Below are 24,107 nucleotides of genomic sequence, written 5' to 3' on the forward strand. Positions count from 1 at the left end.
CTGGCTAGAATTGGTTGCACTGTTACTAAGCCAGAGGTCTGCAGTACCTCTCAACGGCGGCCTAATCATTTAGTAGCATGTGCTGATTGGTGGACTACTGCTCCCAGCTAGTCCAGCCTGCAAATTCTGCGCCATCAGGCTGCAGCGATTTGACACTCTCCCCACAGTCTCTCCTCTGGCCTCGCACCCAGCTCCCCTGGCATGCCTCATCCAAAACTCCACTGTGGTCTACTCAATGACCTTCTCCTGTCCCGAGTCCCTGAGGGAGAGAGATTTAACTGGACATATGTTCTGGCAGCTTCTCCAGCCCCTCTGTTCCAGAACACTTCATCCATAACCGTGTAAAGATGAAGCTCCTTCCCAGCTCTCCCAAGCTCCTCCGCTAGGTCTCGCACCCCCCCGGATGGGGATAGGGCCCCTGCTGCTGCCTAGTACTCCATTCTCCACGTCTCCCGGCCGAGAACTCATCCCCCAGTGGGTTGTTTCCCCAGCTTATATGGGAGGCCTGCCCTCTGCCTATTCCAGTTGGGGATTGGTCAGAGCTCCTCACATGAGCTGCCTGCCACTCCAGTCCTAGGCCCTGCCCCTCTTCCAGATCATTCTTCCTAGAAGCAGAGGAGGCGCCTCAGAACTAAAGCACAGGTGGTCACACCCACTGCTGCACTAACCACTCCCTGCCCCCCAGATCAAAACAAGCAGGCCTAGCCTGAAGCATAGATTGTCAAATTTACCTGCACTGACAGTATTCTTCACAAAATCCTCACTCTAGCACCTACCTATGGTGGATGGTGCTACAGCCTGATTTGATGTGGTCACCAAGTACTTCGTTTGATATTGACCTAGAAGAAGCAAGTGCATATTAAGTGTCAAAACATGTATTATCTGGGCCAGTGGTCTAGTATATACGACTGAACAGTGGCTATAAAATCTGCCCACTGCCATCTGCTGTCAATCAAAGGCAAAGCAAACCTGATGAGGAACTAACCTCTCAGAGTTCCCCATGAGATTCTGCCCACTGTCAGTTCAGTGTAACTGTGCCATTGGTTGCTGGGACGTGGGTGGCCTTCATCCCAACCATTGAATTAAACATAAAGAACATTCAACTATAATAAAGTAGGAAGGGAAGGGAAGAAAGCGCCAAATGGGCATAGTGTAACACAATATATTAAGTAAAATACCAGAACTCAGAAGCGGATGAGGGGGAGAGAGAGGATGACAGTTCGCAGTGGATTGTAATGAGCTGGGAGCTGTGTGGTAGTCCTTGGTGGGGAAGAAAGCCGGCTGTGGTAGGGAGCAAGATGAGCCTGGAGTCCGTTCAGGGAGACTGGCGTCAGGCTGCCCTGTGTGGCTGTGATGTATATCCAGAAATCAGATGTCCACCCAAAGACTATGTGTCCAGCTGGAGTAGTGAGAAGAGCTGTCAGTCCAACCGCTTTGTGAGCCAATTGGGACGCATTTCGGAAGCTTAAATGCGCCTCCTTCATCAGTCTGATTGTTTGAAAATACCTCTGGGAATTTATAGAGCTGCTAATTATCCTCATGACATCCAGGTTAGTGAGATATATGTCTGTGAGCAATAGCCAGTATGGAAGTGCCAGGTATGTCAGCTCTAAGACCTCTTTCACACTGGGACACTTTGCAGGCGCTACAGCACTAAAAATAGCACCCACAAAGCGTCCTGAAAGAGCCGCTCCTGTCTCTTCAGTGTGAAAGCCAGAGGGCTTTCACACTGGAGCGGTGCGCTGACAGGACAGTAAAAAAAGTCCTGCTAGCAGCATCTTTGGAGCGTTTAAGGAGCGGTGTGCATACCGCTCCTGCACTGCTCCTGCCCATTGAAATCAATGGGTGGGTGGCATTAACCCTTTTTCAGCCGCTAGCGGGGGTTAAAAGCGCCCTGCTAGCGGCCGAATACCCCCGCAAATACGACGGTAAAGCTCCGCTAAAAATAGCGGCGCTTTACCGCCATTGCCCCAGTGTGAAAGGGGTCTTAGTATTTACAAATAAAAACATTATTAAGATACTTGATTAAAGACTAAAGCAGCAAACTAAATTGGTAAAATGTGACAAAATATAACAAAGTAAAACAAAGTGAAAGATAATAAATAATGACTGCACGAGTCATATATAATCTTGTTTGAAATTGCAAAAGATGGTTAAGATGATCCCATAGACTATAACAAAACAAACTGATGTGATATCAATAAATTGGAAACTACAGGAGAACCCTGGTGACCCAGTCGCACAAACTGTCTTAAGTGCTGTTGTCTCAGAGGGGAGGTGAAGCCTCCTAGCTATGGAAGGCTTGTATCCAGGTGGGCATACTCTCAAACCTGCTGTAGCAGTAGCAATCAGCAGTAGGGATGGTGAACAGTTCGGCCCGAGCATAAGTTAGGGCCAAACTTTCGTTGTTCCGTGAACAGCCGAACAAACGGGTCGTTCGTCCGTTTGTTCGGACCCCCGAACCGACCACAATGCAACACTGAACAGTGCATTGCAAGCCCTGATTGGCTGAAGCAGTGCAAAAGATGGTTAAGATGATCCCATAGACTATAACAAAACAAATTGATATGATATCAATAAATTGGAAATTACAGGAGAACCCTGTATAACCAGTGATGTATAATATTAAAGTAATGAACACACATTACCCCCATACAGCAATTTTGGTGGTCTTAATTTTGTAGGAATATAACTGCACACCCAACATTTCAAGTTCACATGCTTTGCAGTAATCTCATTACACCGAGGCATTGCTTGAGCAATAGATGGAAATAGGAGGAAATTTTAAAAAAGCATTGATTCAGAACCTGATCGAAGGCTTGCTTGAGACAGAATGAAACGAAACATAAGCAGTCAGCTGGGCTTTAGCATAACTGATAAAGGCAGCACATAATCAGAAGACAAAACCTAACATTTTTGTTGGATGCCTCCTTCTAGCTTAGGGAGTGGCTTGTTTCACTGAACAGTGAATCCTCTTTGATTGGTGACCCAGTCCCACAAACTGTCTTAAGTGCTGTTGTCTCAGAGGGGAGGTGAAGCCTCCTAGCTATGGAAGGCTAGTATCCAGGTGAGCATACTCTCAACCCTGCTGTAGCAGTAGTCAGCAGTAGGGATGGTGAACAGTTCTGCCTGAGCATAAGTTCAGACTAAACTTTCGTTGTTCAGTTGTTCGGCGAACAGCCGAACAAACGGGTCATTCGACCGTTTGTTCGGCCCACTGAAGCGACCACAATGCAACACTGAACAGTGAATTGCAAGCCCTGATTGGCTGAAGCAGTGAAAGCTTCAGCCAATCAGGGCACAGAGCACTGTCAGAATCATGATTGGACACTGTCATCATGACTTTATCCAATCATGGCTCATTCCCGCCCTACAGTATAAAAGTATTCTTTCAATGGCAGCCATTTTTAGTGTGATTTTGGCGTGGAGAGAGATAGAACAGAGCTCTGTTCAGTGCTATCAGTCAGTTAGTGTGCTATACTGTGCTATTTTGCTTCAATTGACAGTGTAGAATATTTTAGAATAATAATATTAAATAAATAATATGTAGAATACATTAAACGTCCACTCAGCCCGTTGGCAAGAGCACCTAAAAGCCACACAAAAGAGGCACAAATCTGTCCCTCCTCCTTACCCACTTCAATCTGCCCCTGTGATACCAAGTCATTACCTTTCAGCAGCCTCCACTGACAGGGATGATGGTATAGCACAGGGTGTCCCAGGTCCTAGCAGCACATCTGCCAGCAGCAGATTCAGCCTGGTTGATTCTGCCCCCTTCCGTGCATTCGCACAATGTGCTGTACCACAATGGCAGGTTCCCAGTCGCTACTACTTTTCACGTAAGGCTGTTCCATCTCTCTACCATCATGTAGAAGGGAATGTTCTGGCATCGCTGGGCAAGGCAGTCAGCCATAAAATCCACCTTACTGCTGACACGTGGTCCAGCAAGCATAGGAAGGGATGATATATTTCGTTCACAGCACACTGGGTAATGCTGCTTGCAACTCGAAAGGATGCAGGACAGGGCTCGGTGCTGCAGCTTGCTGTGCCCCCACGTCTCCATACAGCTGGTGGTGATGATGCCAGACCTGTGAGCTCTACCCCCTCCTTCTCCTCCAACTCCATGCCCTCCTCTGCATAATTGTCCTATGAACATCAGGTACCCCCTGAGTGTTCAAAGGGCTATTCCCAGAGTCAGGCTAAAAGGTGCCATGCAATGCTTCTGCTGGTGTGTTTAGAGGACAGGAACCACACCGGAGCAGATATTCTTGCAGCTCTGCAGGGACAGGCCCAGAGGTGGTTCACACCACGCCAGCTGGAGCCAGGAATGGTGGTGTCCGATAATGGCTCAAACCTCCTGTCCACTCTTAGACTGGGAAAGTTGACACATGTGCCATGCCTGGCACATGTCATCAATTTGGTGGCGCAGCGTTTCCTAAGTATGTACCCAGGGTTACAAGATGTACTAAAGCAGGCCAGAATAGTTTGTAGCCATTTCAGGTGGTCATAAACAGCCAGTGCTCGGTTGGCTGAAATTCAGCGGGAATTCCACCTGCCCATAAACCGCCTGATTTGTGACATGCCCACCAGGTGGAACTTAACTTTGGGAATGCTGCAGCGGTTATGCATGCAGCAGAGGGCCGTCAACTAGTACCTGTGCCAGTACAGCACGACGACAGGCTCAGGCCACCTCAGCTTATTTTCCCCACGCCAATGGCTGATCAATAAGGATGCATGCACTGTATTGTCACCATTTGAGGAGGCGACAAGGATGGTGAGCAGTGACAGTGCATGCATCAGTGACACAATCCCTGTTGTGTTCCTACTGGAGCAGACTCTACGTGGCATTATGGACAGGGCACTGGAGGCAGAGCAGCAGGAGGAAGAGGAGGACTTCCTTTCCTCTCAAGGACCACTTTATCCAGATACCATCATTCCTATATCACAGAACACACAGGAAGAGAGAGGGGAGGAGGATGAGGAGGAGGATTCTGGCACTTTCATAGGCTTTGAAGAAGAGGAAGACATGCATCAATCTGTAAGCAATGCCTTTCCATCCCCAGGACCCTTGGGAGTAGTACGTGGCTGGGAGGAGGAAGTTCCAGTTGCTGTCATCCTGAGTGCTCCCGAGGAGTCTGCTTCTCAAGCCTCATCAAATTTGAGGTGCATGGGCAACCTCATGCTTCAAAGCCTGCGAAAGGACCCAAGAATACGTGGCATAAAAGAGAAGGATGATTACTGGTTGGCAACCCTCCTTGACCACCGTTATAAGGGGAAGGTCTCAGAGCTCATCCTGTCCCCACAGAGAGTGCAGAAGATAAAATCTCTTGAGGAGATGTTAAAGAGGATTTTATTGAACATTGTTCCTGACTCCAGTAGGTTACAATGTGGTGGAAAACGTTGTTTTGAGTGTTCTGTTGGTCAAGAGAGGAGCGTTGGAGAAGGCGTCTGCCTAAGTGAGGCATTTCGGAATTTTTTTAGTCCTCCAGGGCTGTCAGCTTCCACATCCCATCGGCAGCATCTGCATGACATGGTGGACGGTTACCTTGGGGCCAAAACAGAGATGGAGAGTAGGGATGAGCTTCGTGTTCGAGTCGAACCCATGTTCGACTCGAACATCGGCTGTTCGATCGTTCGCCGAATTGTGAATGATATGGGCCATTCGCGCCAAATTCGTGTGGCACATCATGGCCCATAATTCACTGCGGCATCGCAGTGCATTGCTGGCTGATGATTGGCCAAGCATGCACTATGACCCGCATGCTTGGCCAATCACAGCCAGGGTGGCTTTGGCCAATTATGGCTCAGGGGGTTTAGAACACGCCCCACAATATATAAGGCCGCCTGCACGGCGGCTCTGTGTAGTGTGTTCCGGCGTGCTTAGAGAGAGAGAGAGAGACAGTGCCATTTCATTTGAGTTAGCTAGATTAGGCAGGACAGTCAGTGAGTTAGCTGCACTTACAGTGTATTGTGTAAATATATATGCATCCCAGGTGTTGTATGTGTATATATATATATATATATATATATATATATATATATATATATATATATACACTGTATTCAGTTTAGCTGGATCCGTTCCTGTTATCATTCTACTGACAGGCAGGCTTGTCTTGTTACAGTATTTACAGCTACCTGAAGAAAATTGCTGGTGTTCTTTTGATCTTATTAGTACCACAGTCAGGCAGCCAGACTATTTACAGTTAGTGTAGTGCGTCCTCCTCACAGTGTTCAGTTAAAGCTACAAGTTAGTTTAGTGTGACCTCTGCACAGTGTTCAGCTAAAGCTACAAGTTAGTGTAGTGCGCACTGCTGCTATTTGCAACATATGTCTCAAGCGTATCTCGCATGGCCAAAACATCTCCTGCTTGGGCACCACATGCTTGACCAGACATATGTTGACCTGCCATGCAGTTTGTTGGCAAGCGTATCTAAAAGACCCACACCAAAGAACAAAGAGGACCTCTCCTTGCTCCTCATCAGCTGAGATCTCCAACCCCACTATACCTTCAGTCCTCTCTGAGACCTGCACTGAGGAGAATGAAGGTGTAGAATTAGGTGTGTCACAGCCAAGTACTTGTGGGCAATCTGCTTTCGGTACACCGACGTCAGATTGTACCAGGCAAATTTCCCTGCCCCAGCTGCTGCACCGCCAAAAGAAGTTCGCTCCCAGCCATCCACATGCCCAGCGGTTGAATGCTAGCTTGGCAAAATTGCTAGCACTTCAACTGCTGCCTTTTCAGTTGGTAGACTCTGCCCCCTTCTGTGAATTTGTGGAATGTGCAGTTCCTCAGTGGCAGGTACCCAAACACCACTTTTTCTCAAGGAAGGCGATTCCGGCTCTCTACCGACATGTGGAAGGCAATGTCTTGGCCTCGCTGGACAGGGCGGTCAGCGGTAAGGTGCATATTACTGCTGACTCATAGTCCAGCAGGCATGGACAGGGATGTTACCTAAGTTTCACCGTGCATTGGGTGACTCTGCTGGCAGCTGGGAAGGATGGAGGACAAGGTGCAGTAGTGTTGGAGGTTGTTCCGCCACCATGCCTCCAAAATGCCACTACTAATGATTGTAACACACCTCTCTCCTCCACCCCCTCCTCTTCTTCCTCCATGGCCTCTTCCTGTGCTTTGTCCTCGGAACCAGCGGTGCTCCGTAGCCGTTCAAGGGGCTACGCAAGTATACAGGCCAAAAGATGCCATGCGGTGCTTGAGCTGGTGTGCTTGGGGGACAGGAGCCACACTGGGGCAGAGGTTCTGTCAGCTCTGCAGGGGCTTAAGGAAGGAATGGTGGTTTGCGACAATGGCACCAACCTCCTCTCTGCCCTCCGACAGGGACAAATGACCCATGTGCCCTGTTTGGCTCATGTCCTTAACTTGGTGGTGCAGTGGTTCTTGGGCAGGTACCTGGCCTTACAGGATGTCCTGAGGCAGGCCAGGAAAGTCTGTGTGCGTTTCTGCTGGTCATATAATGCCAGTGCTCGGCTGGCAGACCTCCAAAAGGAGTTTAACCTGCCCAAGAACCGCCTAATCTGTGACATGCCCACCAGGTGGAACTCAACGTTGGCCATGCTGCAGCGGCTGCACACGCAGCAGAGGGCCATCAATGAGTACCTGTGCGACTATGGCACCAGGACAGGGTCAGGGGAGCTTGTTTTTTTTCCGCCACGCCAGTGGGCCATGATCAGGGATGCATGCACTGTCCTGTCACCATTTGAGGAGGCCACGAGGATGGTAAGCAGTGACAGTGCATGCATCAATGACACTGTCCCCCTTGTGCACCTGTTGGAGCACACGCTGCGTGGAATAATGGACAGGGCACTTGAGGCAGAACAGAGGCTGGAAGAGGAGGACTTCCTTAGCTCTCAAGGCCCCCTTTATCCAGACAGTGTTCCTGCGTGCCCCCCGATCACACAGGAAGAGGACGAGGAGGAGGAATGTGTCAGTATGGAGGTGGAGCCTGGCACTCAGCATCAGCAGCAGTCTTTAAGGGATCAGTCCCAAGAAACACATGGACTTGTACGTGGCTGGGAGGAGGTGGGCTGTGGACCATGTCATCCTTAGTGACCCAGAGGACTCCGGACCGAATGCCTCAGCAAACCTACGCTGCATGGCCTCCCTGATCCTGCAAAGCCTGCATAAGGATCCTCGTATTCATGGTATGGGAGAAGGACCAATACTGGCTGGCAACCCTCCTTGATCCACGTTACAAGGGTAAGGTTGTGGACCTTATCTTGCCGTCGCAGAGGGAGCAGAGGATGAAACATCTTCGGGAGGCCTTGCAGAAAGGTCTGTGCAACGCGTTCCCAGAGACTGGGAGGTTACAAACTCCTGTTTCTGGACAGCATGTTGCTGAGGCTTCGGTCAGTCAAAGAAGGAGCGGTGGAGAAGGTGGCCGTCTGACTGATGCGTTCAGACAATTTTTTAGTCCGCAGCCCCAAGGTATGATGGGTTCCAGCAACCATCGCCAGCGTCTGTTTTACATGGTGCAGGAATACCTAGGGGCAAGATCTGACTTGGACACCTTTCCCACTGAAAATCCTCTGGGTTACTGGGTCTTGAGGATGGATCACTGGCCAGAGCTTGCACAGTATGCAATTGCGCTACTGGCCTGTCCTGCGTCCAGCGTTCTTTCAGAATGCACATTCAGTGCTGCTGGAGGCTTTGTAACCAATCACAGGGTGCGTCTGTTCACCGACTCGGTCGATCGACTGACCTTCATAAAAATGAATCAGTCTTGGATCACCACCAGCTACCAAGCACCTGATGCTGATGTAACCGCATAATTTTTTTTAAAATCTCAGATCCCTTCAAAGACTGCCTATGCTGATGCAGAGTGACTATCCTGAGTAATTATCCTCTTCCTCCTCAATGATCACGCTCATAGCTTGTAAGAACATTTTTGGTTCTGGGCGCCGCCACCAGTGCCTAAGGCCCAATTTTTCAGCCCCTGTTTAATAGGGGTGTGTAATTACAATTTTTGATGTAATACTTTGCAGCAGGGCTCGTTCCTGCGTTCCAACTAGAGTATCTGTGAGGGGTTGCAGTGTTGTGGCACCAGCACCAGTGCCTAAGGCCCAATTTTTCAGCCCCTGTTTAATAGGGGCATGTAATTACAATTTTTGAGGCAATACTTTGCAGCAGAGCTCGTTCTTGCATTCCAACTAGAGTATCTGTGAGGGGTTGCAGTGTTGTGGCACCAGCACCAATGCCTAAGGCCCTATTTTTCAGCCCCTGTTCAACAGGGGCATGTAATTACAATTCTTGATCTGATATTTCACAGCAGGGCCCGTTTCTGCACCCACCAAGAGCGAGTGAGAACTTACAGTTTTGTGGCACCAGCACCACCACCAAAGGCCCAATTTTTCAGCCCCTGTTCAACAGGGGCTTGTAATTACAATTCTTGATCTAATATTTCACAGCAGGGCCCTGTGAGGGCTTACAGTGTTGTGGCCACAACAACACCTAAGGCCCAAATTTCTGCTGAGTATATAGGGCAGGCCCCTACTTTCAAATATCTGACTTACAAATGACTCCTACTTGCAAACAGAAGGAGACAACAGGAAGTGAGATGAAATCTACCCCTAGGAAGGGAAATTCTCTCCTGTAAGAGTTAATATGGGAAAAACATTTCTCCTTTCCACTGATGCTTTATCACCAATCCTTGTTTCACAAAAAAAACCACATTTTCAAAAAACATTTGTCATTGGGACAAAAAGTGAGGTGAAATCTTCTGAAGAGGAGCACAGACTGCAAAACAAATGTCACAGGGGTGATAACCCTTCCCTATGTTTTCCAAAAAGCTTAAAATAGATTTTTTGGCTGGAGCTAAACATGTTAAAAATGTACCAGTTCAAAATTACAAACAGATTCTACTTAACAACAAACCTACAGTCCCTGTCTTGTTTGCACCGCCTGTATACTGCTGTTCAGAGTACAGAGCCTGTATACTGCTGTTTCCTTTTTTAATTTGGGTGCGGGGGTTCCCTTGATATCCATACAAGACCCAAAGGGCCTGGTAATGGACTGGGGGGTACCCATGCCGTTTGTCTCACTGATTTTCATCCATATTGCCAGGACCCGACATTACATTAAAGCTGCAAGCAGTTTTAAATGACTTTTTTTCCTTTAAAAATTACATTTTGTGCAGGGACTGTTCTAAGCACGGGAAACACGTGCCACTTTACAGGCATACTATAGACACCCCCCAGGTACAATATTTAAAGGAATATTTCACTTTTTTTTTTTTACTTTAAGCATCATTAAAATCACTGCTCCCGAAAAAACCGACGTTTTTAAAAGTTTTTTTTGCATTGATACATGTCCCCTGGGGCAGGACCCGGATCCCCAAATCCTTTTTAGGACAATACCAAGCAAATTATCCTGTAAAATGAGCACTTTTGATTTCGAACGTTCGAGTCCCATAGACGTCAATGGGGTTCTAACGTTCATGCGAATTTTCGGTCCGTTCGCAGGTTCTGGTGCGAACCGAACCGGGGGGGTGTTTGGCTCATTCCTAATGGAGAACTTTCCAGCTGACGATCCACTGACTTACTGGGTCATGAGAAAGGACCACTGGCCAGAACTTGCCCAGTATGCTATTGTTGTTGGGCTGCCCTGCATCCAGCGTGCTTTCAGAATGGGCATTCAGTGCTACAGGAGGTTTCGTTACTGATCATAGAATGCATCTGTCCACAGACTCCATGGATCGTTTGACTTTTATAAACATGAATCAGTCCTGCATTACCAGCTATGAAGCCCCTGATGCCGATGTCACTGATTAAGTCTTTCTGGGATGTGGAATCTCTGCAGGACTTTGAGGCTGCCTAGCTTCAAGGGTGTTCAATCATTTCATCTGGAAAAATTTTTTTGGTATAGGTTTCATGGGCACTATTAACACTCAAAGACCAATTTTTCAGCACCTGTTTGACAGGTGCATATCTTTGTAATTTTTTTTGCCTTCATCAAGAGCACCTCTATAGGGTTACGGTGGGAAGGCACCCCCGACACCCAAAGAGTCATTTTCTGCACCTGTTTGACAGGTGCATATCATTGCAATTTTTTACAGCAAGGCCAATTCTTGCTTTCATCAAGATTACCTCTATAGGGTTACGGTGGGAAGGCACCACCGACAACAAAGACCAATTTTTATGCACCCGTTACTTCTATCCAAAGTCAAAGTGACACCAGAATGTATCCAAAAATCTCTAATCTTGTTCCCAGTGCACTACATTGTGGCCTCATCATACACAGTGGCTCCCCAGTTGTTGTTGAGCAAAATAAAGGCAGCTTGCAGGGAAAATTTCATTTTTTTGGCTTTATAAATGCAATTATTGCTACAGCAGATTCTAGAGATGGTACAGATCTGCCACTTTACAGGTAGACTAAGGGGACCCCCCAGGCACTATATTGGAAGGAATTTTTCATTTTTATGCTTTCACTTTAAAAATCAAAAAATCACTGCTCATTTAAAAATCATGTTTTTCACAAACTTTTTTTTTTATTGATACATGTCCCCCAGGGCAGGACCCGGACCCGTATAACCATTGTATGCCCAATTTTCCAAGTCATCTTCCAGGACGGCTTACAGAGAGATAGGCTCCTCCCACCTAGCACAGGAAACACATGATCCACATCATAAAAGCAGCACACATGTATTAGCCCCTCAGTTTGTGTTTCCTCCGGCCAGTCAGACACTCCAAACAGATGTTTGTTATTTTTCCCGACATCCATACCCAGGGCAAACAGGGGTAGTACTCCTGGGGTATGAGTCAGTTTGGGCCACCCAGAGACCTGATAGAGCGGTCTGGGGTGAAAGTAAGGGACCCCCTCTCCCGATTGAGTTGTAGCCTCAGTGAGATACCTGTGCGGAGTGGAGGAGGTGATCCAGTAGGTCCATCTGAAATGGCACAGCAGGGTGTTCTCCTAGTGGAGGCGCAGGCCGCTGCATGGTCCGGGTACCTTTTCTTTTTTTCTGCTGTTTACAGAGATCTCCATGCGCAGGGCTTCTCTTTCCCCAGCATGTGGATCGTGCTGGTGGCGCAGAGTGATGAGGTAACTTCCAGGGCTGGTGACAGGAAGTGACATGGCAGGAAGTCCAGCGGCGGCCATCTTGGTACACCCAGATGAAGCCTAGCTGGGGATAACAGGGCTGTGTCGGAGGGCGGCGTCGGATCCATAGCGCCGTCCCAGATTCTCCACACCTCCTTATATATGGGCTCGAATAGCAAGATGGCACTGAAGGCTTCCAGGAGCATGGAGACACCAGGATCCATAGAAGCAGGTCTGGAGGCGCCATCCATTGATTCAGGCCCTAAGGTAAGAAAATAGGGGGCAGACTGCTCCTTCCCTTTTCCTATGCTCCTGTAGGGGGGGCGCAGGGGGCATTGTGTTTTCTTCCAGAGCCTGTTTTTTGTTATGCTTTGTGTGGATAGGTGTCGCACATACTAGCATAGGCTCCGGTGGTGGGTACTTTTAAAAAGGTTCTTAGATTAGAATTTTTGTTATTCACAGGGTATTTTTGTAATGGGTATTGCTTTCAGTGGAAGTAATCTACTGGCGTTTGTCATTTGATTCATTTCAGGACAAAGCTCACGAGATAGCAAGACAGAGACACCCAGAAAAAGGTGCCCGATGTGCACCAAGAAAATGCCTTATGGGTGGAAGAAAAGTGCATGTCAGGACTGTATAGACAAGCTCATCAAAGGAGAAATAGGCCCTATCCTCAAAGGTTTTATGGACTCAATGAAGAAAGGGATGAAGCAGACTTTACAGTCCTTTAAACCCAGAGAGCAGGAGACTCTTGCTGAACCTATCCCGTGTACTTTTGGCACCAGTACTAGTGTTAGGCCAATGGTCCTGACCCAGGCAGGGGCAGACCACCAGCAAGGAGTATTGGAGGAGAGCTCAGAGTCAGCCTCAGAACCTGAGGAGGGGGAGTGTTATGAGGAAAGACCCAGCAAGGTTCAAAGATCCCTTTTTCCTGCAGAGGAAACAGAGGAACTATTAAAGGCTATATAAGACACCCTGGAGCTGGAGGAGCCAGAGGACCAGGAGTTGTCTGTACATGACCTTTTATATGCAAGCATTCAGCCTAAGCAGAGCAAAACCTTTCCAGTACATACGTCCCTAAAAGAGACAGTACTTCAGGAATGGAAGAAACCGGGAAAGGCAGTCTTCTTCCCTAAAAATTTGAAAAGATGTTGTAGGAATAGTGCCCCAGACTGGACGCTTCCCTATCTAAAGTTTCAAAGGGTTCAGAGCTTTCATTTGAGGACTCAGGCACCCTAAAGGAGCCAATGGACAGAAAGGCAGAAGGGTATTTAAAGAAAGTGTGGGAAGCTTGCTCCGCTAACTTTAAGCCAGCACTAGCCACTACATGCGTGGCGCGTACGCTTGATTTATGGCTAAAACAGCTCCGCACTCTTCTGGAGTCAGATACTCCCAGGGAAGAGATTTTGGATGCTTTACCAATGCTAAATAAGGCAATAGCCTATATAGCAGATGCATCCAAGAAGTCTGTAATATTCTCGGCCAGGTCTACAGCATTAATTAATGAAGCCAGGAGGGCTATCTGGCTGAAGTCCTGGGGAAGAGACACAGTCTCAAAGGCCAAACTCTGTTCCCTCCCTTTAATGGAGATTTGCTCTTTGGTAAAGAGCTAGAATCTGTCCTAGAGAGGTCGGATAATAAAAAGAAAGGATTTAATTTCCCCAAAAAACAACAGCGAAGAAATTTTCTTCCCTTCCAGAGAGCAGGTGAAAGGAACTATCATCAGGGGGACAAAAGACAGCATAACAAGGGTTTTGCAGCCACGCAAGACCAGAAAAGAGGGTGGCAATACAGGAGGGGTAGGGGCAGAGGTGGCTTCCTTTTTAACCCCCCCAGCCTAAAGACCCTCCCCAGTGACTCAGTCAGCCATGTGGGAAGAAGATTGGGGTCAATCCTCCCACAGTGGCAGAACATTTCCAGCAGCAGCTTCATCCTGGATCTGATAAAATCGGGGTACAGGATAGAGCTCTTGGGCAGCCCCCCTCAAAAATTTCACACAACAATTCTCCCGAAAGACGTGGATAAGGCAACAGCTATGTCTTCCCTCCTACAGAGTATGCTGGAGGAGCAGGCGATAAGCTTCATCCCCCCAACCCTAAGAAAAGGGGGGTTTTATTCTTACGTTTTTTTGATAAAAAAGACATCAGGGAAATTTCGACTTATTTTGAACCTGAAGCAAGTGAACATGTATGTAAGGTACAAACGATTCAAAATGGAGTCGATTTACACCACCAGAGATTTGTTAACCCCTGGGGTCTTCATGGTCCCATTGGACCTAAGAGACGCCTATCTTCATGTCCCCATTCAACAGGAGTCCAGGCAGTTTCTCAGGTTTGCAGTGAAGAAAGGGTTCAAGACCCTTTTTTTTCAGCTCAATTCTCTGCCCTTCGGATTGGCATCAGCACCACGCATCTTCACGAAGATTTTGGCAGAAGCTCTGTGGATTCTGAGATCGGAGGGAATTCATATAATTCCCTATCTGGACGACCTGCTGATCTTTGCAGACTCAGCAGATGAGGTGAAACAGAACCTGAGCAGAACTATCAGACACCTTTAGCAGCTTGTGTGGCTGGTAAATCAGGAGAAGTCACAGTTGGTACCTACTCAAAGTATAGTATTCCTAGGATACCTAATAGACTCAACTACATCCAAAATTTTTCTGACGAAAGAAAAAGTGGCAAAGATAATTGCAGAGGTGAGCAACCTCTGCATAAGTACAGAGACCTCAATTCAAGGTATAATGAGGGTTCTTGGTTTGATGACAGCAGCCACCCCAGGAGTCCAGTAGGCACAATTCCATACTCGAGCACTTCAGGCGTTCATGCTTTCTGTCTGGGATGGAGGGATGGAATCTCTTCAGAGGCAGACAGAGATCCTGCAGGAAGTAAAACTCTCAATAGAGTGGTGGTTGATCCCTGCAAATCTCTCTGCAGGTCGACTTTGGTCCCAACACAACCCTCTGGCAGTCACCACAGACACCAGCGGTCAAGGGTGGGGAGCCCATTCAGGCGCACAGATGGCCCAGGGGGTCTGAAACTGGCAGGAAGCCAGCCTCTCCCCCAATGCAAGGAAGCTGAGTGCAGTTCTAAAGGCTCTAGTAGTCTTCGGTCTGACTCTGAGGGGAAGACAAGTGCAGGTCCTTTCGGACAATATTACCACATTAAGTTACATCAACAAACAAGGGGGTACAAGAGTCCCAGGTCTTATGAGGATAGCAGAAAAGATCCTTCAATGGGCGGAGGCAAATCTTTTATCCCTGTCTTCTATTCACATAAAAGGGGAATTAAATACTCTGGCAGATGTCCTAAGCCGGGAGATTCTGTTTCAGACAGAGTGGTGCTTGAATCGAACAGTGTTCGAACAGATAGTGCAGAAGTGGGGAATCCCACAAATAGACCTTTTTGCTACAAGGCAGAACAGGCAGGTGGAACAATTTTTCTCCCTACAGAGAGATCATCTCAGTCTGGGCCTTGATGCCCTATCCCAATCCTGGGAGGCAAATCTGGTGTATGCATTTCCACCTTTCGCCCTCATTCCAAAGATTATCCGGAAGATAAGAGTGTATATAGATAAGAGCACAAAGCTTATCCTGATCGTACCATTCTGGCCATCGCGGAGGCATACAAAGCAGCATCCCGGACACCTCTGTTAGGAATAAATGCTCATTCCACATGAGCTGTTTCTACTACTTGGGCTGAAAGGGCAGGAGCATCTCACCTCAAGATTTGCAAGGCCACAACCTGGTCCAGGTTTCAGATGTTCGTAAAGCATTACAGACTGGATCTGCTTGCCAGCCAGGACCAGTCTTTCGGCAGGAAAGTGCTGCAGGCTGTCGTCCCGCCCTGATCAGGTAGTCCTATTTTGTCTTCTTTGTAAGCCGTCCTGGAAGATGACTTGGAAAAACAGTGTTATTACCTGTTAACTACTTTTTCCAGGAATCTTCCAGGATGGCGTCAGTTCCCTCCCTTCTTTGTTGGTGATTAGCAATGTAAAACATAGAGTAAAGATAAAGCTACGCTAATGAAGGTTAATGATTGCTTATTCTGAAGCCTTCAGTTATTTGTTAATACTGAGGGGCTAATACATGTGTGCTGCTTTTATGATGTGGATCATGTGTTTCCTGTGCTAGGTGGGAGGAGCCTATCTCTCTGTAAGCCGTCCTGGAAGATTCCTGGAAAAAGTAGTTAACAACAGGTAATCACGCTGTTTTCTTGCATACAATCCTTCAAAATGGGCACTTTGGATTTTTGATGTTTGGGTCCCATTGACTTTAATAGGGTTCGTTATTCTGGTCCGAACTTTTGCTGTGTTCGAAAGTTTGGGTACAAACCAGACAGGGGTCCGTTCGGCCCATCCCTAGTCAGCAGAACCTGGAAAAGTGTTTTCAATCGAGTCGGCAGAGGCTTAGCTAGGTGCCACTTGACCACTGCCCTGTCAGTGGGACATTGTTGAGTGTCCTTTAGTTCAGGACCTGTCAATGACTAAAACACTTGGGAACAGTGATGCAATGCATTGCAAGTCCAGTCAAAGCTCCTAAAGATGTGTCATGGGAAAAACAAAGTTCACTTGTGGATGCTTATCTAAAGGTAATTCAAAAGGGAAGTGTTCAAAGCCTACGTTAGTGTGTGTTTGCATGTAGGACTAAATTAGTGCATCCTTCCATTTCATTCCTGCAACGCTATTTTGCAAACTGGTTTTCAATGTACCTATCAACTTCCCCACTAGCTTGGAGGACAACATGTATAGCAAAACTGCTTATACACGCCCTATTTTTTCACAGTAGCTTAGCTGTTACTGTTTAAATTGTCCAGAACTCTGCCCATCACAGAAAACATACACCAATACATACTCAAAGAGAAAGCCTTTTTTGTTTTTTCTTTTCTTTGTTATATTTAAACAATGCCACACCTTTTATCTAACTCATATCTCTTAAATTGCAATTCACAGAGATGCATCACACACTTTATTTATCCTGCTATGTAAACAGGAAAATACTTGTTTATTATATCACTCTCAGTGTTATTTTTATTCACCTTTATGATTAAATCAGTGTCGACTTACAATGGTCACTGCACAGGTTATCACTGCCAGAAGAATAACACTATTTTCAGGATGATAACTGGGTGTTTCAATATCTGTCTATAGAGGAGAGCAGGAAAGAGATTTGAGGTGGTGATAAAACACTTCAAAAGATAAATTAATGATTTATGAGAAATACGGTTTTTAACAGGTAAATGTTTACTTTAAAGCTTATGCATCTTGGTGACATTAAAGGATAAGTTCACCTTTGTTAAAAAAAAAAAAAAAATAAATACACATGATTTTGCAGGTAAAAGAGCTGGATCAATTTTGTAGGTAATCGGTGGATTGCGGGTGCATTGTCATGCTCCTGCAGATATTGCCTACAGTTCTCTGTTGACCTATAATCCATGTGTGTGATGCATCATCGTTCCCCTGTGACTCTCTTGCAATTGTTGACTTCCCTTCCTCTCTCCTCCTGTCAGATTCTAATGCCCGTGGGGAAGCACAGGGGGATTTAAATCTGAATATCCCCCCCCACACACACACTGTTCCAACTCACTCTGTACTGCTCCCCCCTCATTGATCCCCAAAACTGTGCTTACTATGTTTCAGCTTGTGAATGAGTAGAAAGTGTCTGTACAGAGACTTCTATTCATTTATCAGCGTAGCTGAGGCTGCAGAGAAGAGGAAATGAAAATGATAAATAAAAAATACATAGGAATGCCTCATTCACACAGGGCATACTACAGTGTACACCTGTGTGAAGCTGTGTTCACCTTCTGCCAGATGTTCTGTGCAGGCAGTCCCATAGATGTCAATTTGGAAGCAGCAGCTGCACAGACACAGCTGCTGCTCTCCATTTGACATTGCGTGGTTGTGGCTGCATGTCCATGAACTCACGTTGTCTGCATTCCGGGCTGTGCATCTGCACCCATATGCATGTCATATTGGGAGCAGCAACTGTGTACATGCAGCCGCTACATCCCAATTGATGAATGGGACTGCCTGCACAGAGATACGTTAACACCTCTGCATCCCCACGTGAGTAAACACAACCCTCACACGGGTATACACTTTAGTACATACCATGTGAATGAGGCCTTATTAGGAAATTAACAGCAATTTTGTTGTATTTATGTGTGCTAATAATGATTTAGTAGGGGCTTTATAATAACTCCTTCTTAGTGAATCAAGCCTATTGAATGTAAAAATCAGCATCAGAAAACTTTGGAAAGGATACAGGATACAACTACAATTTCAGCCTCTTATCTTTAAAAATTTTCCGTAAAATTTTTTCTTAAAGTGGAACTAAACCTTAAATTGCTTCACAGCCAAGGAATATGCCATTTTCGCTTCTGTTTGATTCTGTTTGACCATGGCAACCATGATGCTGCACACATTATTAGTTAAGACAACAGCCCTTTCGTGGCTTGACGTTTCAGTTGCGAGCACAGACATTTATGACAGTTATCATTCACAGTATGCCTTGAATATAACTGTTTTGGGAAATGGTTAAATTGTTGGGTTTAGTTCAGCTCTAAGACTAGTCATACCTGCGATTTAGGCCGATGCGAATTGTAGCGGCAGGAATCAGAGATTCCTGCTGTGGCTCTGAGCGGTAAGATGCAACTACTAGCCCTGTTCACGACAAGTACAGGATGCCAGTGGCCACAGCTATGCACAGCTCTCTGTACCTGTGGTGATTGCTGCTGGACACACTTTGTGTGAACCTGGTGATCCAGCCAGTAAGTCTGTTATTTTTCAAATTCCCTTAACAGACCAAGCTGTCCAGCAAAAGTAGAAGTTAGAGAGTTGAAATACATAATGTAACACTGACAAGGGTGCTTATAATGGTCAGCTTTTATTCATTCATGGAAAACCTTCATCCCAAAAGAGGAAAAAACTATTGCTGTAACTGCTTAGAAAGCGTTATCTGGAGTTCGGCTTTAATTTGTTAATTAGTCAAGTCCATAGGTTGACAAAGTGATGGTCCAAAGGCTTTGTTGCTCCTCCATTCAGTGGAACCAACCTAAGACAGGAAGTGAGTACTGGCTGGATCATTAGATGAAAATAAGGGTAGAAAAATAGCCTATAAGGAAAATGAATGCAACCACCACATTTAGGGACTGACAAGCTGCATATATTAACTTTTTACTTTGGCTTTAGTTACACTTTAACTAGAAAACTGGTTTCCATGCATAGATTGAATATATAATGGTGTATTAAATATATATGTGGGGAAAATGAATTATAAAGTCTTCTCCAGATGGTACTTGGTGCCTTTGAGACATGCAGAAATGTATCCAGATTTTCACTCCATTGCTTCTGACCATGTGGCTTGGGGATATGTTTCTTGCACTTTGTCCCAAAGTGAACCATTTTCGGACCCAAGCTTATGCCCTACACTGAAATGGGAATAAATGTTCTTAAAATGGTGGTGATGACCTTATTGAATAACCCCATCCTGGATGTCCCTAAAACCTCTCAGTAACTTATTTTTTTTCCTTCCTTGCTGCTAAAATGGTTATCACCAAGGCATGGAAACTTTTGTGATCAGTACTAAAACTAAGATATCTTGGATCATGATAGTGTTTCCTATCTGGCATTGCTAATGACAAACAGGAAGTCTTCAAGGACATGGGTAACAAACAGATGGCCCCTGCCCCCATCTATAACTGGCCTTCACAGCAAGGAGCACATGGATGGGCAACGCATGAAAGACAAAATCAAAGAAAATTCCCAGCTCAACTCACCAACCAGTCTGCTTACCAACCAAATTAACCTGTCCAACAGTATGCGTTAAAAATAGGGGTTTAGTTAGCACACATATGCAAACGCAATGTCCCACTGGCCAGCACGGAAGCCTACACCGGCATACGATTTTGTCTTTAATAGAAATAACATATTAATAAACTGATAATAAAATATAATTCATACAACTTTCTCAGTGTGCACATATGTAGACTTAAACTTGAAAATCTACCTCTCTATCCCCTGTAAAAAAAAAAAAACTCTCTGCTAAAAAAAATAACCCAAAAAAATTATTTAATTTATAAATATTGTCCTAAATGTATTCTGCTACATGTTTTGATACAAAACAATCCCAATAAGTGTATATTGATTGGGTTGCTTGAAAGTTATAGTGCCTACAAACTATAGGATATGTACTAGAATTTAAATTTGTTATTTGTTTTATACTACAAATGGCAGAGATAAATGATCTGACACTAACTGCCGCTGGGGGGAACTGACTAATTGCCACTGACATCACCAGTGACACTAATACAGTGATCAATGCTAAAAATATTACACTGGCTTGGAAGGGGTTAACATCTAGGGTGATGAAGGGGTTAAATATGTTCCTTAACTAGGTGTAATGTGTGCACGGTGTGATGTTTTATACTAAGGATCTTTAAATTTTGCACTCCCTCTGCACAGAACCCTGTGTTGAATTTCAACACAGCATTGAGCTGTGATTGGACATAGCCAATCAGCTGGTCCCAGGTGTGAATCATTGGCCAGGATTCTGTGTACAGTCACAGCAGGAGTCAGGTGGGGGCGAACATGCGCGTGGCCTAAACCTGAGAGTAGGCAGCAAGGTACCAGCACATCGCTTTGACTACAGCGGCCATCCATCCGCACTGCAATGCAGCTGGGAGGTCGCTAAGTGGTAATATTTGCACCAGAACATGTATGATTTTCGAGAAGATGTAGTTTTAATGCCGACATACCATTGAACTGTAAAACATTTTTTGCGTGATGATCCATGTGTGTCTCAATCTTGGCCCTGTTAGTTGGCATGAAGGTGGGGCAAACAAGGACAATTAAATTGTGCTTGGATATATATATTGCATTCTTCTTCCAACATAAACATGAACTTCCATCACCAAAAATGTAAAATGATAAATGTTAAACAATTGCTTTTACAAACAAATCTAGTTTACAAAGTTAACTTAAGGAGAGCACTTTAACAGAAAGACTAAAACCTCCCAAAAATATATTGTATTTCTGAAAATCCCAGGATCAATAAATAAGAACAACAGAATGGCTCAGTATCTGCTGCAGACTGCAGTCACTGGAGTTCCACTCTACACAGAAATCATGTGACCTCCAAATCCTGTAGTATTGTCTATTTCTTGTTTGTTATTATCTATTTGTTACATTAAAGTTCATTTAAAAATAAAAAAGGTGAAGTTGTGGAGGCCACATGTTTCCTGTGACAATGGAGCTCCAGCTGCAGAGATTCACAATAAAGATCGGTAAAAAAAAAGTGGGGTGGAGATCACATGCTTCCTGTCATCGGTGGAGCTCCAATCTGCAGACCCGAAAAATAGAAAAACTCTGCCTCAATGGGAGGCCTCCTAGTGACTGCTGTCTTTTCGCTTTGGCAGCAATTATATAGGCAAGGACAGGGCCACCCGCTGACTTAACCGGATGACTCCGCCCCCTCTGACATCACATGACATCAGAAGGGGGCAGGGTAACTCGGTTACATCACCAGGTGGCCCCGCCCTTGCCTATGTAACAGCTGACAAAGCCAAAAGACAGCAGTCACTGGGTGGCCTGCTCTGGATGTGGAGCTTTTTATTTTTTCTATTTTTCTGGTCAGGCGGCATGATTGAAGATGGATGGACATCACGGGGCACTTTTTAAAAATTAAAAAAAAAAATAATTGTCAAAAACTGTCTCTATTGTAGTTTTTACTTTTTGACACTGTTTTTGGTGAATGGGTAGGGGTACAATGTACCAGATACCTATTCACATAGGTGGGGCAGGATCTGGGGGCCCCCTTGTTAAAGGGGGCTTCCAGATTCTGATAAGCCCCCCGTCCACAGACCCCGACAGCTACCGGCCAGGGTTGTCAGGGAAGAGGCCCTTGTCCCCATCAACAAGGTGCTTTGGGGGGCAAGCCACCGGTTTGGTTCAGGGGCAAGGTGCTTTGGGGTGTGCAGAGCCCCCCTGCCCCAAAGCACCCAATCCCCATGTTGAGGGCATGCGGCATGGTATGGTTCAGGAGGGGGGTGCTCGCTCATCCCCTCTCTTTTTTGGCCTGCCCGGCTGCATGCTTTGAATAAGGATCTGGTATGGATTTTTGGGGCCCCACACCATTTTTTATTTTCATTTTGGCGTGGAGTTCCCCTAAAATCTATGCCAGACCCAAAGGGCTACACTGACTGCACTATATACTTTGAACTGTATTGTATATACACTACACTGACTGCACACTTTACTACCTGCCTAATTTCTACTCATTCACTATACACGGCCGCCATATAAGCAGCAGCCTTACATAGTGTGAAGCGTGGACTTAGCCCCTGAGCCATGATTGTAAAAAACAAAGAAGTGAGCAGCGCCATCTAAGTAAGCTCTCTTCTTTGTTTTTTATTGTCTACAAAGCCCTTTCTAGCTTGTTATGAGCCGGCAGCCATCCAGAGTCAGCCCATCTGTGACTATTTACACACCTCTTGCTGCATTTGAACTCTCATGCATGGACTCCCCACTATAGAGAGTAGATCAATTACCCATTTCTCTCTATTTGAGCTGACAGAGCACACATGAACATGTGTATACAATATTTCTGAGCCATGATTGGCCAAAGGCCTTTGGCCAATCATGGCTCTCACAGCACATTGCACTGTGATTGGCCAAAGCATGCAGGTCAGGTGCATGATTTGGCCAATCAGCAGCCGTCAATGCACTGCGAACTCGCAGTGCGATATGGGGCGCTCCGCGGCGGGTGAACTTGCCGCGAGCGCCCCATATGTTTGTTTGTTTTACGAACTAACGAACAGCTGATGTTTGAGTGGAACTTGCGTTCGATTCAAACATCGGGACCATCCCTAGTCAGGAGTAAGTAACAAAGAATTCAAGGGTTATGCCGCGTACACACAAGCGGACTTTTCGATGGACTAGGTCCGGCAGACCAGACTTCATTGGACAATTCGACCATGTGTGGGCTCCAGCTGACTTTTTTTCCCCAAAAGTCCGACGGACCTAGAAACAAAACATGTTTCAAATCTTTCCGACGGACTCGAGTCTGGTTGAAAAGTCCGATCGTCTGTATGGTAGTCCAATGGACAAAAACCAACACTAGGGCAGCTATTGGCTACTGGCTATGAACATCCTTATTTTAGTCCGGTCGTACGTCATCACGTACGAATCCGTCGGACTTTGGTTGATCGTGCGTAGGCAAGTCCGTTCATTCGAAAGTCCGTCGGAAAGTCCGTCAAAGTCCGCCGGACCTAGTCCATCGAAAAGTCCACCCGTGTGTACGCGGCATAAGGGACACAGAGTTCAGGGGTCAGAAATAAGTAATGCAAAGTTTAGGGGTTTGCAGTTATAAACTTTGATAAAACTTGCTCCAAACTCTGGGTTGGTTTCTTTCTGAATTCCAACTCTTGTGCTGTCAATTTCACTATACACACTAATAATACATTCTATTGTATGTAATGTAAAATACAGTGCACATGAAAAGGGAGCAGGGCATGCACCCTAGATTGACCAGGACTGTTTTGCCAATAATATATACATATAATGTACATATACTGTATGTATGAAACTGAGTGGTGATCACAAAGTTTTGTTATGTCACAAAACTGAAAGCAATAATCGAAGATAGGGGCGAGCAAGGCGAGCTGAAAAACTTCTATGGGGGGCAAATACTGTATCAAACCATTTTTGATTTTTAATTCCATTTGGCTGGGATTTAGCAATGCTTAAAGTGAAACATTAAAAATGCTGAACTCCATTATTCAACATGCCTGGGGGTGACCTGATCATGTCTGTAAAGTGGCACATCTGTGTGATGTATACAATCTACTACAGCAACACTGACATTTACAAAGGAAAGTGTGTTTTAAGTTGCCAGCAAAATTACAGTAATTGGAAAAATATAATTTTAGAAATGTATAATAGGGGAGGGGGAGACTAAATGTAACAAAGTAATTACCAGAAGAATAGTTTTTGTCAATGGGATTTGAAGTTGAATGAAACACTTCGTTTTTGTGTGTATTACAATTTGGGTGGTGTTTTT

At 45.7% G+C, this 24,107-nt stretch overlaps 1 protein-coding gene across 4 annotated transcripts in view; it reads left to right on the forward strand.

Annotated features, from left to right (window-relative positions):
* IMMP2L (inner mitochondrial membrane peptidase subunit 2) overlaps window positions 1–24,107 on the forward strand; it is a 1,808,057-nt gene that overhangs the window by 1,553,965 nt on the left and 229,985 nt on the right. The gene's annotated exons all lie outside the window — the stretch shown is intronic.

The sequence above is a fragment of the Aquarana catesbeiana genome, linkage group LG03 (genome assembly GCF_042186555.1).
Source record: "Aquarana catesbeiana isolate 2022-GZ linkage group LG03, ASM4218655v1, whole genome shotgun sequence".
NCBI classification, from domain to species: domain Eukaryota; kingdom Metazoa; phylum Chordata; class Amphibia; order Anura; family Ranidae; genus Aquarana; species Aquarana catesbeiana.